Source organism: Lissotriton vulgaris, unplaced genomic scaffold, assembly GCF_964263255.1.
Source record: "Lissotriton vulgaris unplaced genomic scaffold, aLisVul1.2 SCAFFOLD_2278, whole genome shotgun sequence".
In the NCBI taxonomy this organism is placed as follows: Eukaryota; Metazoa; Chordata; class Amphibia; order Caudata; family Salamandridae; genus Lissotriton; species Lissotriton vulgaris.
The window spans coordinates 388,841-407,268 of NW_028241342.1; the positions used below are offsets into that span (position 1 = coordinate 388,841).

At 41.2% G+C, this 18,428-nt stretch overlaps 1 pseudogene; it reads right to left on the minus strand.

Moving 5' to 3' along the window:
• Nucleotides 1-8,884: 8,884 nt before the first annotated feature.
• Nucleotides 8,885-11,251, minus strand: LOC147671319 (protocadherin gamma-A1 pseudogene; annotated as a pseudogene).
• Nucleotides 11,252-18,428: the final 7,177 nt, after the last annotated feature.

The following is an 18,428-nucleotide window of genomic DNA, read 5'->3' on the forward strand; positions in this document are numbered from 1 at the left end:
CCGAGCTCCGCCGATTTTTATCGCAGATAAACCTAGCTATTATCAAGGTTTATCTCAAAAGCGATAAAAATCGGCCGAAATCCATGAATATCGCTGAAAAGTCAGCGATTTTCATGCATTACCGAGCTAATGCTCTTAGCCATGTTATCCACCTACCATTGGATAACATGGCTAAGAACTGCTCTGGGCAGGTGTTAGCTTTTGGAGATATTCGCACTTAGCGCGAATATTTCCAAAAGTAGGTCATAGGAGATAGCGATGTTAGCGACTGTTTCCAGTCGCTAACATCTTGGCACACCCACTTTGCATGTCATTAGCGATAATTATCGCTGACATGCAAAGTGGGCCCCAAGATGATCACTATCTCCTACTAGGTGTCACTAACTGGTGTTAGCGACAGCTAGGTAATAGAGCGATAAAATTATCACCGCTTTAGCTGGAAAAATTCCCGCTAAAGCGGCGATAAGGCCCTTGGTAATATGCCCCTGAGTTTTTTGTTATGAACGAACCTGTCAAATGGACTATCTACAATATCTGCTGGTTGTCACTACTTACGCATTATACGCGGCCGGCCCTAAGGGGGTTGTAGGCAAAACGCTGTGTTAACTATGTCTACTTGTGCGGGCATTTAGGCCCTATTGGTGGACTATATTTATGCGGCCGGTTCTGCTTAGGGTTGTAGGCTTAACGCTGTGTTCTGATTACATGTATTACGAACCCTGCCGTTTGAAATAAAACCGACTTGAAGTAAAAATTGATGCAAGGATGTATTTTTGGCAAAAATATAGTACACAGTAACAGATATGCACTTAGTATACTTATGCAGAAATTCACATTTTATCATAATTAATAAAAACATTTTTTCCTGAATTCCGCACATGCCTCGAACAAACAACAGGGCATTTACAATGCATACTTTCTGATATTTCAAGCCAAGCCTACTTGAAAAACATTAAACAAGACCTCTTAGCTATCCCATTCCTTCATGAGCAAAACGTAACTCAAAAACATCAAATAAGGTTTCATAGACCCCTCCACCCCTTTCATGTTCAATATCACAATCCTAAATAAATATCCCGTCACCTGCCTAAACATTTCCTTCACTATATCGACTTGGTATGGTCAAAGCCACTAATTCACTTAGAAGCAGCAAGCACAGACAATTTCAATAATTGCAATACACCTGCAACCCAAGTTTCTTACAACATTGGAAGAGACCTGCAACACCCTAATGTTGATACTGGAAATTGCTTGTTCATTAAATACCCTGGCCCTCACTGGCTATATTTTGATGCACTGCAGCGCAGCAAACCTCCCTGCTGCGCTGCGGTGTGTCAAAATGAAAGGCCAGAAATGTGTTGTATCTGCAAGATACAGCACATTCCTCTCTTTCTCCTCTGTGCTGGCACACAAACAGCAGCCGTGCATCAACGCAGATACCCTTGCATCATATTGCAAAGGTTTCTGCATTGCATGATGATTGTTTTTGTGCAGGAAGGGAGACCTTCCTGCACACACATAGAAAAAGGAAACAATGAGGAGAAATAAAAGCATTGCCTTGAAAAGTCATGCAGGGTGACTTTAAGTGGCCTTGTAAATATGGGAAAGCCCATTGCCTTGCTGATGCATCAAAAATGGTGATGCACTGGTGGTGAAATGGGCTTGAAAATGAGCCCCTCGTTTCTTTCTTTTGCTTTCACTCTTGCCACCTCTCATGTGGATTGCAAACAATCAACACTCATTGTAGCAAAGTTTGGCATATCATTGCCCTAATGATGAAGCAGTTTCTAAATCTCAGCATTTTAAAAATGCTCTCACTCTTCGCTTTCTCCTTCGGTCCAATTCTTAATTTCAACATTTCACTCCCTGCATTTATCTGTTACCTTTCAGACATCTAAACTGTCTTGCACACTATGATCCCTATGTGTCCTGTAACTATTAGACCACTCTGTCCATGTCTATTCCATTACCTCTGTGTTTTATCAATGTCTCATGAAGTTTGGGGATTTAATCAGTTTGCTATGGAAACACATTTGTCATCAGCCTCTTACAACTATATCCTCATGCTATTCTTTAAAACTTCCACTTGAACCTTATCACAGATAGGATGCGTTGCCCCAGTCTGCACAATGATGCACCTTCAACTGTGTACCATTAAAAATAACACACCCAGGCACGCAACCTAGATTTACAACGTGATGAGACACAGACTGCTGAAATGACGTGGAACTGCAAGATGGTATCTTAAAAAAAAATTCTTAATGTTTTAATAATTATCATGTACATATGAATAAAAGTTTGTGCACCATGCGCAGATTGGGTTTGTGCACCCCATCACATGAATACACTGCTTACAGTGCAGCTGCAAACATCTGCCTGCTCAGGGGGCAGCACTTTAGTGAAAGGTGGACCAGCTGTTTGAAGCCACTGGTTCAGCTTTCACTATGTATTTTAAAGGAGTGGCATAGATCACTCTGCAGGTGAGTGCAGTGAGTGACTGCATGCACCTGCATGAGGGTGTCCATGTGGTTTCATGGGACCCTCATTCCACCCTTCAAAGGATCACCCTCAAAAGCACCACTTCTCTGTGGTTTACATTCTGTTCACCCACTGACAGTTCCTTTACTTCTGCGCCTGCATCTAAAACATGAGCAGAGGCAAAGTGTTTCCTCACTTACATGGGGTCACATCTCTATGGAAAAGAAGGATTTTCCACTTGAGATCATGTCAGTGCACAGCTGAAGCTGGCACAATCTGTTTTACACATGGGGCTGTGGAAAGTGCCCGAGACCTTTTCTGTAATTCTAAAGTGACCTGGGGCACAACAAGAGGGTGTACATGCCCATGTGCCCAAAGGGTACTTCTGATAATACAGCGCCAGGTTTCCTTACTGTTATAGATCCACAAAATGACTGCATGAATAGATTTCAACTGGTTAAGTTGCTGTTTCTCCTTCATTACTGATGTTACCCCACCTCACAGTTTGGCTTCTACTGCCTTCACTCTACAGAGACATTCTTATGCATGCCTCAGACTTTATTTCATGGGCAAACTACAGGCATATCTCTGCCTTCTAATTCGTCTTAGCATTTAGGTCCAGAACAATATTAAAGGCAATACTGTCATCATCAACATTTGACTAGCCCAGAGTCTCTTCATTTGTGGGACCACTCAGATGCCAATGATCCTCCAGCAGGGTCCTAAGCTACAGTTGGGTGAAGAGAGAACCCGAAGGGGGTAGTTTGCTTTTTGAGGGTTTGGTGCCTTGTGGGTGAGTAGAGACTTCTGAGGTTAGAGCTACACTTTATATCCAATGACACAGTCAACCAAGCTCCTCCTTTAAATCCAGCAGGCACACTGTAAATGTGACCATCTTTTTATGTTTCAGTTGACCTATTTTTTTCAATAAAAGTCTCACACAAGAAAGGAATTTGTAAGTTGTTTCATCAAACTGTTGTCAAACCAAAACTGTAAATGCCAATCTTCAGTGTTTTTTATCCAGCAAAAAGTAATTTGTGGACCTTTTAACACACTATAAAAATCATACACAGTTGTCTGGGTTTTCTAAGAATTTTCACATTATTTGTAGAAGTGAAGTCCCTCAAGATTCTACACCTGTCCTCAATCTTCCAACATCAAATTTCCCTATCTAAAGTCATTTGCTGGCTTATTGATTTGTCTTTCCCAAGCCTTGCCCAGAAGGTTCAATCATACATCTAGTCACACTCATAAACTGGTTTACTGCATCAGCCCAGGTAGCAAGCATTCTAATTGTTTCCATTTCTCAAAAATCTACTCTAACGATTACAAACAGCACATAACCCGATGGAGCTGTGCCCCTGACCATCTCTCGTGAATCCTGGAAAGGTTCAGGTCTCTCTGAAATAGTATAAAAAAGATTCTCATCATCCTCATGGGGCTGCTGCGTTTCTTGCACATTGAGCTGCATGCTATGTCTCATCGGGGCAGAAAATGTATTTGTAGAGCACATGCTCATGTCATTGGTACCTGTATGTCTAAATGGAGGTTTGTCCACATAAAGCTCCCTGTCCAGTGAAAGAAGATCATGCAGCCTTTCACTCTCCACTTCAACAGAGTCAGAGGAAGAGCTGCTGATAAACAAAAAATGCCTCCAAATGCATCCCAAAGTACTAGTACTGATGCTGCCACATTCTCTTATGTATTTCAATAAGCTTTTTTGTTATAGTGGTGCCTCTCCTGCTATCCCCGGTACCTTTAGGCTCTCACCAGGATGGTATTGACCATGCAACACCCCATCACCTGCGCCTTGGTGCTGAAATACATGTCCCTGAGCCACACTATAGATTTCTCCACGGCAGGTCTGTGCAGAAATTTACCAATCAGTCAGCCACATGTTCCACACATCTAGATCTCACCACCAGGAGCAAACGCTCTGTCCCTCCTACTTGAGGCATTGCAGAAGTGAAGTCATTTGCAAATCGGTTTTGACCGAGCTCCAATAGCAACAACACAGACCAAACAGCCAGGCCAGGTCCTCCCTAAACTTGAACACAATCAACCCAGGAGTGCTTTTACACTTAGTAGGGCTCATCAACTAGGTATAGCTTTGTGCATAACTCAGTGTGACATCCTAAGTGGGACAGGTATGCCCAGATGTGGGTTTGGTGCACACTGTGCCTCTGAAAGAAAGCCATACCTGGCTGTTAAGCCCTAATAAAGGCAACATTGGTCTTGGGTTGCTTGTATTCCTGTTCAGGGAGGACCTGGCATGGCAGTTCGTGCTGGACTGCGCCCAGTGGAGCAGGGTCAGGACTCGTTTGCATATGGCTGAGTCCAAATTGATTTAGCAAGGTGTGCAAAATAATGATGAGCTGGCAGGCAGCCCCAAGTAATTACCAGGGACTGGGGTCAATTCAAGCATGCCATCAATCACTATTTTGCATACATCAACTTTTTAAAAGTGTCATTTACAAAATAGTAATTTAAAACACTGACTTTACCATTAAAGTTTTTTTTAAATTACAATTATAATGAGTGGAATGAGTATTTTTCTAAATGTTCCCAAACTGAATTTAGCACTTATTAAATGTAAATATTTAAACCGGTGTTAGTTCATGGGAGGCCAGCCTAGACAACGTGAAAAATAACTGTGGAGTTTTTCACTTACAGGGCATGCAAACCATAAAATACATATGTTCTACTTTTTCAATATCAAGTAGCAGTCCCTAAGCCCTTATGGCCAACCTTGGGGGTGACATATTTTTCTTAAAGGAAGGTTTAGGCCTGGCAAAATATATATTTTTCCAGGTTTAATTGCAGTTTTAAACTGCACTATAAGCTGCAAAGGCAGGCATGAGACATGCTATTCAGTACTACTTTAGCCGGTAGCACAATGAGTTCTGAAGTCCTTTTGTAGCATTTAATTTAGAGGCCGATGGTACACATAGTACCATAACATACAGATCTATACGTTAAATAAATGAGCCAATTAAGCGTATTTCAATGTTAACATGTTTAAAAGGGAGACCATAAGCACTTCATCACTGGTAACCAGAAGTAAAATGCACAGCGTTCTAAGGCCAACCAAAGCAGGTGCAGCAAAAAGAAGGCAAACATATAGAGTGACACTACAGAAAGGGCAAATTTCCAGCATAACTGGACTCACTTTCAAACTGAAAAAGTGCCACAGGGATCTGTGCAATAATTTCTACTTTTACGGGGCAAGGAGCTGTTTGTACACATATCCGGTCCCTATCTCCTCACTGATAGATAATTGATGATTTTCAAGCTGAAAGCAAAATGCTGCATCTTACTTCTGTACACGACCCAGGTGCTGTGCTCTGATAGCTCTGAAGTTGTAAGCTCAAAGTGAATTGCAGTGTTTCACACAAAAGAACAAGGAGTCTGCAAATGGTGCTATGGTTCTGTAAAAATTGCATAATTTACTATTGCGTAATTATGCAAAGTGTTAGCAAAATTATGTGCAGTTATGTAAAATACAAATCCGACATTTAGAACTATGCTTTGACGCAAAGTGTGTACTTACATCCATTTTTGATGCAAGAATGCAATTTGCAATAAAAAATAGTGCAATTTTTTAAAAAAAACCTCTGTAGCAACAGCCACTTTTGTTCTGCTGTCCTCATAAATCCACGGTTAATTTTCAACACAACAGCCCATTCAGAGTGATTACTCAAAGTCATGTAATGAATACATTTCATGAATCAAATGTAACATGAAATTCTCCAAATTACAATAAATATTCTGGTGCAATTTAAATTTCGGACAGCCCTAAAGAGAACCGTTTTGCATTTACTCTGCAGATGAATACTGATTCTGCTCAAAAACTGTTGCCCATCCAGTGATAAATCCAAGAAAATGAATCTGTATGCCTCTGTATAACTAGCATTTTTTTATCAACTCTGAAAAAGCATGTTGATGATAGAACAGTAGGTAATTTGTGGGTTATTATGTCTCTTTATGCTAATACAACTCTTCTTTTCAGTTTGGTAAGACTACGTTCCAGCTACAATGACAAACCCTTCTTCAGTGTGTTCCTCCTTAGTATAAACAATCAATGGCTTGCTGGAAATTATGCAACATATTTTCATCACCTGTGCCCAACAGGAACACCAATGTTCACTATTGCAGATATAATCATGCCTTTTAATTCTAGACGGGCTATTCACAAAGGTAACTTAAACTTTTGAGTAATTTACACATGCAAGGTCACACACTTTTGACTAACTTTACTTATTTTGGCTATTCACAAAATCAAAATGTAAAGTTTCTCACAAGTGTAGATTTACATGTCTCCACTCCCCGAAAAAAGTGGAACCAAATATACAAGTGTTAAGTTACTATTGTTGAAAAAAAACAGCAATGATTTCAGCACCACGCATGGCCAACCACTGGCACTGCAACACCCATTCATAGAAAGTATTGGAGGTAGAGGTTTAAAATAAGAGAGGATTGCCAATAATGTTAAATGAAATGAAATTATTTTAAATAGTTAAAATATAATTAAATATAATAGAATTTTAAACAATCTACACATATTCATTACTTGATTATAAAGTGACGTAACAATCTTTTTTGAATTTATAAACTTATGTAATATTTTTTTAATATATTTACATTGTTCCTAATTAATTATAGGCACCCTTTTATTTAATTTGAAATTATAATAAAAATTTATTTTTTGCTTTAGATTTTTAAATCTAAACTTCAGAATTGTTTTTACATTTAATGTTATGTATTCAAATTAAAGATTTAATTGAAAATTAACTTAACAGTGCTATAGTATTTTTTATTTTGTTCTACATTTAAAATAAATGTATAACATTAATTTACATGAATATTTAATACAAATACACAAAAAATTGTACTTATTTAATATAAAGTTTATTCCATGTTCTCATTTTCCTTACACTTTACCATAGGTAGCTCTCCAATCCAAATGTTGGAGTTTAGGGTGCATAGTAATGGATTAGCATTTTACATATTTATGCATCATTTCATGTAATTTTGCCAGGATTTCGCATTGTGCAAAAGAAGATTGCAAAATTTTCACATACCCTTAATTATGATTATAGTGTTGCTGTTTGTCTACCATTAATGGAAGGACTATTGTAATTTACAACAAAAAATGAAGTATAATGCATGCCACACAGGCCTGGTGTAGAGATAATCAGAGAAGATACTGGAAAACATGTACTGTATATCTACTGGAAGAACATGGAATTTAGCCTAAAGCATGTCTATGTACAAACTAACATCTAGAGAGCCAGTCAATAGTCTGTAGAATAACCCACCACTCAACAGTGGTTCTACGTACAGAGAGGCAAACTGCTGATTTTTAAAGAATATTAGAGTCAAATGAAACCAACACATGAAGTCAAATTGAATTAATAATGCATTGCATGGCCTCCCTTGTTCTAGGAAGAAGAGATACACCAATGACTTTGAATAGAGCTGTCTTAGACCACCATTCTTGCAATATTTTTAAATGTGTGTAACTATGGCCCATAACTGAATCACTTGTGTCTTATCCCCAACACTCAATGATAGCAACATTTAAATGTTATAACATTTGAAATCCCCAGTGCAAATACAACATTCACTGTCATATCAGGAGCAAAACACGTGCAATCAATACAATGTGAATCTGAATAAAAAAATGATTTTGAATAATAATGACTAATTGATTAAAGCAATACAGATGTCTTGCGTTTATGCTTAATATGGTACATGAAAACCTGCAATCCCATCTGACTCTATTTGCCTACAACATTCGAATTTTGATGTCTCTTGTCTCATGTAATGAGAAAAAAAAGTAGCTGCTCAACTATAATAATAATATATAGCAGTGGAATTGGGGTGTCATAATGCCTGCTGCCAGTAGCCAATGTGAAAAGCTGGTAACAGAGAATTATCAAAGCGGAAAATTATACAAAGAAAAAGAGAACTAGCTTTTTATTCTAATAATCTTTTTTTATAATGAACAGTGATTGGTAGAAAGAAGAATTTTTAGGCATTGTGTTGATTTTTGCACATAATTCAGAATCTCTCTGAATATTACAACTCATACTGAGACACAACCCTTGTTTAATATGATATTATGTCAGTCACTGAACAAACAGGATCAATAAATATTAGCTAATAATAAAAACAGTAACACCTTAGAGATGTTAATAGGGGAAAAGGCAGATTAATTTATTCCATTTGTGTGATTTTTCTGAAAAAAAGCATACACTGTACACTTGTAGTACTTTTCTCTTATAGAGATATAACACATATTTAACCAATAATGTCACAGTACACAAAATTGCATGCACATACTTTAACACACAATGGTCATAAGCAAACGAATGTCGGATATAGTGTCTAAAAAACAAATATATTAAATGGCAATGAAACTGCTGACCTCATTGGTGATTGCTTCTTTGCTGTTATTTCCATCTTGCAAGATGATAAGATCCCAATCATTTGGAGTGAGGCTGTTAGTAAGAGTGCCTGAGTTGCTACTCGTGTGGTTCTTCAACCCACAACCATTTGTTAAACTCACCTCATGTGAGTAGGTTCGCAGAAAGGCTCTCACACCATCAATACCCACAAACTGGGAGGCAGGAAGGACAGAGTCATTTACAGCTTTTGACTTATAGTACTTAGATTTTTTCCATTTAAGCATCTGGAAAGCCATCAAAACAATTAAAAATATGAGAAATAGACAGGAAATTAACACAATTGCGATCACCAAGTACCAAGTTGGGTTGGATTCAGAGTCCACAGATGTTGGGGGGCTGCTTAGGTCTGACAGAATTTCAGGGATGCTGTCAGATAGCAAGACAGTGACTGTTACAGTGGAAGACAAAGAAGGCTGGCCATTATCTTTTACTAAAACTACAAACATCTGCTTTAGTGCATCTTTCTCTAGGAAGGCACGAGCTGTTCTAATTTCCCCATTGTGAAATCCAACAGAGAAGAGCCCATGGTCTGTGCTCCTTAGTATCTGATAGGAGAGCCAAGCATTTGGCCCAGAATCAACATCAACAGCAACCACCTTGGTCACAAGATATCCAGGGTCAGAGGAACGAGGTGCAAACTCCACTCCAGAGGACTCATCAGTAAGAGGAGCAGGAAATAAAATTTGGGGGCCATTGTCATTTTGATCCACTACAACAATATTCAGAGTGATATTACTGCTGAGAGATGGGGAGCCTCCATCGTGTGCTTTCACTTGGACTTTCAACTCCTTGAACTTTTCGTAATCAAATGACCGGAGGGCATAGATTACCCCAGTACCTGAGTTAATGGAAACGTATGAAGAGAGAGGAGCATCATCTTTGAAACTGTTCATTAAAGAGTATATGATTCTGGAATTCTGGCCCGAATCACTGTCTCTGGCATTCACCGAGAAAATAGAGGCTGTTGTAGGGTTGTTTTCCATGACATAGGCTGTATATAACAGACTGTCAAAAACAGGTGCATTGTCATTTATGTCCGAAATTTGTAGCCTGATCATTTCGATTGTTCTCAGGGCAGGTGTTCCATTGTCTTCAGCTATAATTGATATGTTGTACTCAAAGGCCTCTTCTCTGTCTAATGGCTCAACTGTCACTAAACTGTAATAATCAGCAATGGAAGATCTTAACTGAAATGGAATATTGTCCGAGATGGAACATGTTATTCGGCCATTTACTTTAGAATCTTTATCCTGCACACTAAATATGGCAATTACTGTCTCTGTGGGGCAATCTTCTGGAATTGGTGAGTAGAGAGATGCAATAGTGATAGTGGGTGGGTTATCATTTATATCAACAACCTCAATCACTAATTTGCTTTCGGCAGCTAGGCCGCCATTGTCTTTCGCTTGAATCTTCATTTCTAATAATTCATTTTCTTCAAAGTCGAGATTTCCCATCAGATGTACATCTCCAGTTTTGCGGTTCACCTGCAGCTTTGGGTTGTGCTCCGCTGGAACGTTGCTAAAGGAATAGGTGACCTCTGCATTCGATCCCTCATCTGCATCTGTAGCTGTGACTGTAGTCAGCAGGGCTCCTTCGCCTACATCTTCTTTGACACTGACTTTGTACACAGACTGACTGAACACGGGTGGGTTGTCATTAATATCTAAAACCATAACCCTGATTTGCAGAGACCCTGTCCTGGCAGGGTCCCCACCATCTATGGCTGTGAGGATAAGGTGATGCACAGGCATAGCCTCACGGTCAAGGGGATTTTCAAGTATAAGTTCGGGCTCCATCAAATCACCACTTTCACTGGTGACTTGTGTTTTGAAATAAGCGTTGTGGCTCAGAATATATTTTTGAAGAGCATTAGTACCCACGTCAGGGTCGCTGGCCTTTGGCAGCGACAGGCGTGTTCCAGGCGCACTGACCTCACTGACTTCCAACACCAGCTCCTTATTAGGAAACCTGGGTGCATTGTCATTTATATCCTGAATTTCAACTTCAAACTGGTAAAGTGCCAGAGGATTTTGTGCAATCAGCTCTGCAATCAATAGGCAGGGACTTGTTTTTGCACATATGTACTCTCTGTCTATCTGTTCGCGGACAGACAAATAGCCGTTATTCAAACTGAAAGCAAAATGCTGCGTCTTACCTCTGGAAAACATCTGGACGCTGCGCTCTGACATTTCTGAGATTTTAAGTCCGGTGTCTTTGGCAATATTGCCCACAAAGGATCCCTTTTCCATTTCTTCCGGAATGGAATAGCGAATCTCTCCGATTGCTGCTGATAACGCCATGAAAAAGCATAACAGGACACTCCCCATGAAACCAGAATGGCCATTCTCACGTTGCATTTCCAATCCGATGACGATACACATTCTTCTCTCTAAATATCCAGTAGCTTTTCTTTCGTGTAACTAATATTTGTTTAAGATTCGAGCAAAGGTTGCATATTCCGAAATATCGCAGGAAAACGAAGCACCTCAGTAGTGTTCGGCTTTTAACCCCGATGAAATAGCGTCTAATTAATTATGCGTGTACCAAGTGCTGAGTTACTGGATTTGGTTGTACATAAATTTGCTGGTCAACAGTGGCACCTAGTGCTTCTAATTAGAACAGCAACATTACGTACAATTTTATATTTACAAGTACGTAGTGCACGTACTATGTTTTTTGATCCATTGAAATTATCCCTGTTATTATACAATGTTAAAAGATTGTGTTCCATATCTCATGTTCATTAGAATTTGCACTAATTAGGTTTGTGTTTCGAAATCATGTTATTTTATATACTGAATTGTCGTTAAAAAAGAGGACAACATGATATATTTAAATATGAAAACGACTACAAAACAGCCTGCTGTTGGATAGTTGTCTGTGGTCATTGACTGTGGAAATATTTGAGGAATATAAGTTTTCAGTAGAGGCAGCTCAAGAAAGAGTTTGGAAACATGAAACTCGGACGGAACTTAAAAAAGCACATTTACGTCTCCACTAATTAAGGCACATTTTTCATGGCAAAACTTTTCACCCTAAATTATTTCGTCTGTATCTAATATTAACGCTCTGCTTTACTGAAAGTACGGTCAAATACAAAGCAACACTCGTTCCATTCACACCGTGTTAGACTAAGATGTTTGAGAGCGGAAGCCATTTTATGTGCAGACATTTATTCTGGGAGAGCTGCAAAAAACAACAGCTAGTTGAGGCTACACCCTTTGAAAAAAAGTGCTTCCTTGACTCTAAATAGAGCAGGAACACGGCAAGTTTGGCAGACTGGTAGCACCGTACTGCCAACTTAAGGCAGTGCTCTGGAGGCTGGGCTTCACCATGCACGGAGGTTCCCCAATGATGAAGCATCCCACCTCTGGTGGGTGAGGGAAACCGTCCTTTAAAGGGGCACCTTTTTGATTTGGTGTTCTCCCATTTAGTCTAAACAGTGGCGGCTGGTGACATTTGAACCCGGTGAGGCGGAAAATGATTTCCGCACTGTAGCTCACGAGCGCGGCGCGCGTGTCTGAACACCCCCTGTCCAACCCCCCCCCCCCCCGAGAAAAATTTGAAAATCGAGTGAATATAACACTCTAATTTGTACCTTTTATGATACTTTTACTATCGACTGATGTTATTTAACGTGCATTACAGAGTTGCTGACTGGCACTCTTTTTTACCACTGAAAAAAAGCAGTTTTATCAGCATTATGCTTGTCTTGTCCAGGGTGGATAGAGGGAGTTAGGTTGATAAAATTATTAGTGGAGTCGGGTCACATTAGTCACTGCAAGATATTGAGTGCAGCTACACAACACATTTGTCAGATGACCCATGAAAAAGATTCAGGAATTATCGCATGTTCCTAGAATCTCGTGGCATGAATAAAATACTCCTTTGTTAGTTGTGTGTTGCGCTAACCCAGCAGCATATGACAAACAGTCATTACTTTATCCTGCTCGGGAAGAATCAAGTAAGAAAAAATGCATCCATTCAAACACTCCCAATTTATGTGGGTGATTCCTCAATTTGTGCGTTAAGAATTACGTTATTGTAGGTTTCACCCATGTAAAACTCCATCCAGTCCTAATCAAATTCCAGCGCCAATTAGTGTTCCCTGATTATTGTCTCTAAATTTCACTCTTTTCCAAAATGTTGGCGTCTATTAAAATGAGTGGATGGCACTAACAAAGGTAGTGAGTAATGTAACATGAACTGATGTCACGGAAAGGTTTATTGCAACTGTACCATGCTATTCACGTTATTGAGAATTAAGGGTTTATTTTTCAATCAAAGCTGAATGATATCTTGTGTTTACAGTGTTTAGAGACAGTATGGTAGGATACACTATATGCAAACACATTATTATAGGTCCATGTAAATATATTTATAATATGGAAGTATCTTGTTGCAGACCAGTGATTATTTCATATGATGGCTTTTGTTCATTTAAAAAAATTTGTGCACGCATATAAATAAACATTGAGTCATAACTCATACCTGCTATGACATAAAACACAAATTGAGGAAAGTAAAGATGGCCATTAATTTAGCAGGCAGCACTGTGTCAATGGCTGCGGGGTCACGGTGAGACTAAGGATTTAGTGACACGTCCGGCGTCATCAGGTAGGTCGGACTGACTCTACAGGATTGGCTGGAGCAGCCAAGCTCCCCGCCCCATTAGGAGACAGGGGGCTGCGGCATGAGGCAACCCCCGGTCTCCCAAGGGGAGGGGACAGTGCGCATGTCCGCGCCGGGCAGGAAAATGACCTGTCCGAAACAGGACATGCGCACTAGCACGTCTGCACAGCCCCCCCCTTTCCCGACGGTTTCTGGTCCGGCCCGGTGACCGCCGGCCAGAAACTCGTTGTTGAATGGTGTGTGTGTGATTTAACACAGTGTCGCACCCGGTCCCGGAGATGGCGGCAGTGCGCATTGGGAGGGCAACGCCCAAACGCCCCAATGGACGCACCGCCGCTGAGTCTAAACCTTTACTTCTTAGACCTGAGGGCTTTAATGTGTTCAATGCTCTGGAGGAGCCAAATGTTAAATTGCGACCATAGTGTGTACTAAAGAGACTCCTCTTACAGCTTAGCTACAAAACATTTGATGGGCAAACAGTCAAATTGTTCTGTGATTAACCTTGTAATATAAAACTGACCACACACTATTAGCAATATGTTTGTGTTCTAATAGGCCTCAATGGAAATTATGGGAAATGGTAAAAAAAAAGTGATGTGTGGATCTGTTTATTTCCGTTGTTACAGGGTTCCCGCAATATTATTTTTACCCAAATTAAATCTCAGTGACACAACACAGATTAATGGCCTTAACAAGCATTATCTGAAATCAGTAGCGGCTGCTCTTAAGGCAGAGTGAAGGATCAGGGACAGGGTGTGAAGTGGGGGCGATTGCCGCTCCTCTCCTTTCTGCTGAGGCTCCCAGACTCCCCTGTGGCCAATCCCAGTGCTTCGCTCATGCTATTCTCTCCACTCAGTAATGCAGCTCGGGTTGGGGAGATGTCAGTGTGCATGATGGTTTGGCCGTCCTGAGACAGCTGACCAAACCATCATGCGCAATGAGTGTAGTCATGGGCGTAGGAAGTGTGGGGGACGTGGGGGATATATCCCCCCCCCCAGATTTTTGAATGGGGAGGACATAGGGGACAAGGGTAGGGGGACGAGGGGACAAAATATTTCCCCTCTCCCTTCTGTTATTCTGCAGTAAGGCTTGGCCAGTCTGGGTTGGGCAGAGAAAAAAAAACTCATCTCTTTTCCGTCATGCCCAGAGAAGGCAAGGACAGTGTCTGCTTCTCCTGCTCTCCCTCTTGCCGCTGCCCTCATCCCCTCTCTCTCTTTATTCCTCCATCCCTTACTGTCTCTGTGTCACTTATCCTTAAGTGCTGATTTCAAAAGACAGCTGTTACATACTTTCTCTTGCCTCTCCTTTTCTTTATTTGTTCCCCTGTGAAATGGACTTAAAAACTAGCAGATTACTGTGGCTGGAAATGTCCTCATTTTCTGACAGGGTTCTATTCCAAAGAACAACCTCAGGACGGACACAAAAAAATATCAAAATAAAAGTAATTAAATAACCAAATAAAGCAACACAGAGTGGTCAGCAGACAGGCCAGATTGTTATTTACACTGATTCACCTTAGCGCTGCTTTACAGAGTTTTCCAGTGAAGCGCTACTTTCTTTTTATCTTCTTTGAACAACATTGTTTTCCCAGGGTGGGGAAGTGCGCCATTCATAAAGGGACTGCAATACCTGGTTGAGGGGTGGAGTGGAAAACGTTTATTATGATAATTTTCAACGGTTTTAATTATTTTAGCCTATAAATTATGTACCGCAGCTCTGTGTTGAGGGATTTGGTCTTTTTTAAACCAAACTCCTTACATTTTGTAAGGATATAAGCAATGGACATTGAAAAGGGTTCCTTCCTAGTCCTGTAGACATGTCCTGAACTTTTCACCTAAAATCACTTACTGATTTCGGAATAATGAGTTTAAAACCGTTAAGGTAACCATGTTGTTCCTGCTTACATTTCACATGCGTTGCTCATCCTTGCATTCAGTGTTTTGCTTTTTACAGGGTGTTACTTTTTTTCAGGCAGCATTTTACTCTTGTCCAATACATAATTTGAATTGAGTCTCTGCACAATTGGGTTGTAGCTGAAGGCGGTGCCAGTTTCTCCCAGGGGGGCAGTATGGTGTTCAGTGTGGGAGAGGATGTGGCACTCTGGCCAGAGCTGCCAAATTTGGAACTGGAGCACCGTTTTCAGCCTTCATGACCAGTCCACCAGACCACACTCCTAACAGAGCTCATTCCGATGCTAAACCTCAGAAGGCCCAATAGACCTTAGAAGCCCTGGTGTCTTACCACCAGAAGGTGGCCTCTAACGGTGTGAGTTAACCTTTAAGGCCTGTACACCACAATCCATGCAGTTCACCTCCAGTCTTGCGGGCAGGCATATGAAGAAGCACACACTAGAGCGACAGTGACTCTGTCACTGAGGTCACAAGACCCTTGAGGCCAGTCCACCTCGCCCATTGGTACCTCCATTGGACTTTTTCAGCACTAGTAGTGCAACTTACCAGGGGTTGGTAATGTTGGATTTGCATGCACATGAAACTTAGGGGGTGATTAAATGGTGGTGGGATTGCCACATCACCGCGTCGTTGACAGTCCCATCACCAATGATGACTGCATCACTGCCCGCCATATTACAATGGCGGGCCGTTCCCTGGCATTCGGAGAGACCGATCGCCACGCACCCTTCTCCCTTCCATAGGAAAGGGAGAAGGCTGGGATCCTTGTGTCTTGCAGAAAGAAGAGAAAAGGGTGTATCTGCTCTTCAGGAAGGATATACAATGGAGAAAGGGCCAGAATAGCCATTTCCTTTGTGGGCTGCAAGCTAATAATGCTTAATTTAAGTTGGTGTCTGCAAGTGAGACGTAACTGTATTCTTTGTTAGAGACCGGTACATTATTTAAACCATCAGACTGTAAAACCGAACAAGAGAAAGGCATCAAGAGTTGTTGGCAGAAAAAGGAAGGGAAATATGGAAAACAGAGAAAGCAAAGATGAGAAAGAACCTGGAAGAGTAAGATAATGTGGAGGGAGAGTATGTTGGTGGATAAAGGAGGCAGGAGATTAAATCAGATAGACAGCCTTGGTATTGAACAACCCAGCTCCGCCACGGATTCCCTCACTACCACCCTTTAATAGTGCTGCTAAAGTCTACATAACCACTCTCCAGATGCATTTAATTAGTTATACAGCGCCACTCCTACCAGTGCAGGGTGTCAGAACTTTACATCATTCACACTACACAGAGGCAGTCAATCATAGGTGTGTAAATCTGTGTATAGGAAATGTTAAATAAAACTGCAGGGTGTAGGAGTCACATGTCATCCATACTTGTAGACAGTATTGTTTATGAGTGCTTGGTCTGGATGTTGGAAAATGGGTAAATAGTAGGGGCAAATGTATAACTGTCCCCGGCAATAAGGACACTACCTCAATATATAGCTCTGTACCGGTCTTCGAAAATTATTCTCATGCTCAACCCTAGGTAGCTTGGCTGTGAGCAGGTATGTAAAGCATTTAAAAACACAAATTTAGTAAACAATTAAGACAATACACAATAAAAATCCAACACCAATGTATAAAAATACAAAATATTTTTCTCTTTAAAATTAAAAAAATCCAATGTAGGGAACCGGGATATGACTTTTTAAAAATGTAGCACGATATAGCACATAGAAACGTATATCCCCTTTTGGTACATCTGGTCACGCTAGACGCTAGACCTGCTAGACCTGCTCAAAGTCAAAGTTTCAGGCCAACCACGATAAAGCCCTGCAGGGCTACTCCTTGCGTTAGGTATTGGTCAAAGTTTTTACCTTCTGACTTAGAAACTTTTCTGGTGCTTTTCTTCACGGGGTCCGTCGAAGCTTTCAGTCAGCCCTGATTCGGTGAGGGTTCGCCGGCTTGCCTTGCAAAGAACTCCCATTCAAACTTATGGAAGTCCAACCTCCGGAGCTTTCCAGCGGTACGAGCTAGGGATGCAGGCTGGCACACAGTTGATTGTGGGTGGCTTGGCTCTCATGGTTGGCCCCGGTCACCTTTTCTAAGTTCAGAATTAGAAATGTTTGCAGAGCTTTTTCTTGCAGGGTCTCTTAATGCCGTTCACTAGGCCTGATTCGGTTAGGGTTCACCAGCTTGGGTTTCCGCCTACACCAGATCAAACTCTGGAAGTCGGACCGCTGGAGCTTTTCAGCGGGCGGAACCTGGACGGCAGGTCAGCTCATGGTTGATGGCTGTCGGCTTGGCTGGCCAGAGTGAGTCGGTCCACTTATGGAGCTTTTTACCAAAGTTACTCCAAACTTCTCCAAACCGCTGGAACTTCTTCCTGAAGTTTTCCAATGGGTCTCAAAGTGTCCAAAACTTACTCCAAGGGTCTGGAATCTCCAAGATGGTCCTTGAAATGGACTTCAGTTCCCACAATCCACTTGGACAAAACCCTTTCAAATTCACTGGTAGTTCTCCAGGCTGGGGATTCTTGGTGGTGGTGGTCCAGGTGTGCTCTGTTAACCTTCAGCTTGCAGGGAGTCCACTCTTTAGTCCTTTTGAAGCAAGGTAGTCCATAGGACTGTAATTCCAGATTGTGCAATAGGCACAATCTTCAGTCCAGGGCCTGGTTGGTTCAAATCAAACTCCTCATCAGGGACCCTTCTCCCAAGTTTGAAGCAGCATCATCTGAGAGGCGTTGTCCCTTTCAGATACTTATTCGAAGTTCTCTGGGTCAGGAAGGAGGACACTCCTGTCCAATGAGGTGTAGGGCAATCAGGGTATGACCACATCCTCTAAAGTGTGGCATTATTTTCCCAAAGAGAGCACAATTTCTCCAAAATTCATCATGGCTGATTTTTCTAGCAGCGGGAGCAGAACTAACTAAACCAGCCTACAGGATGGCTTCAT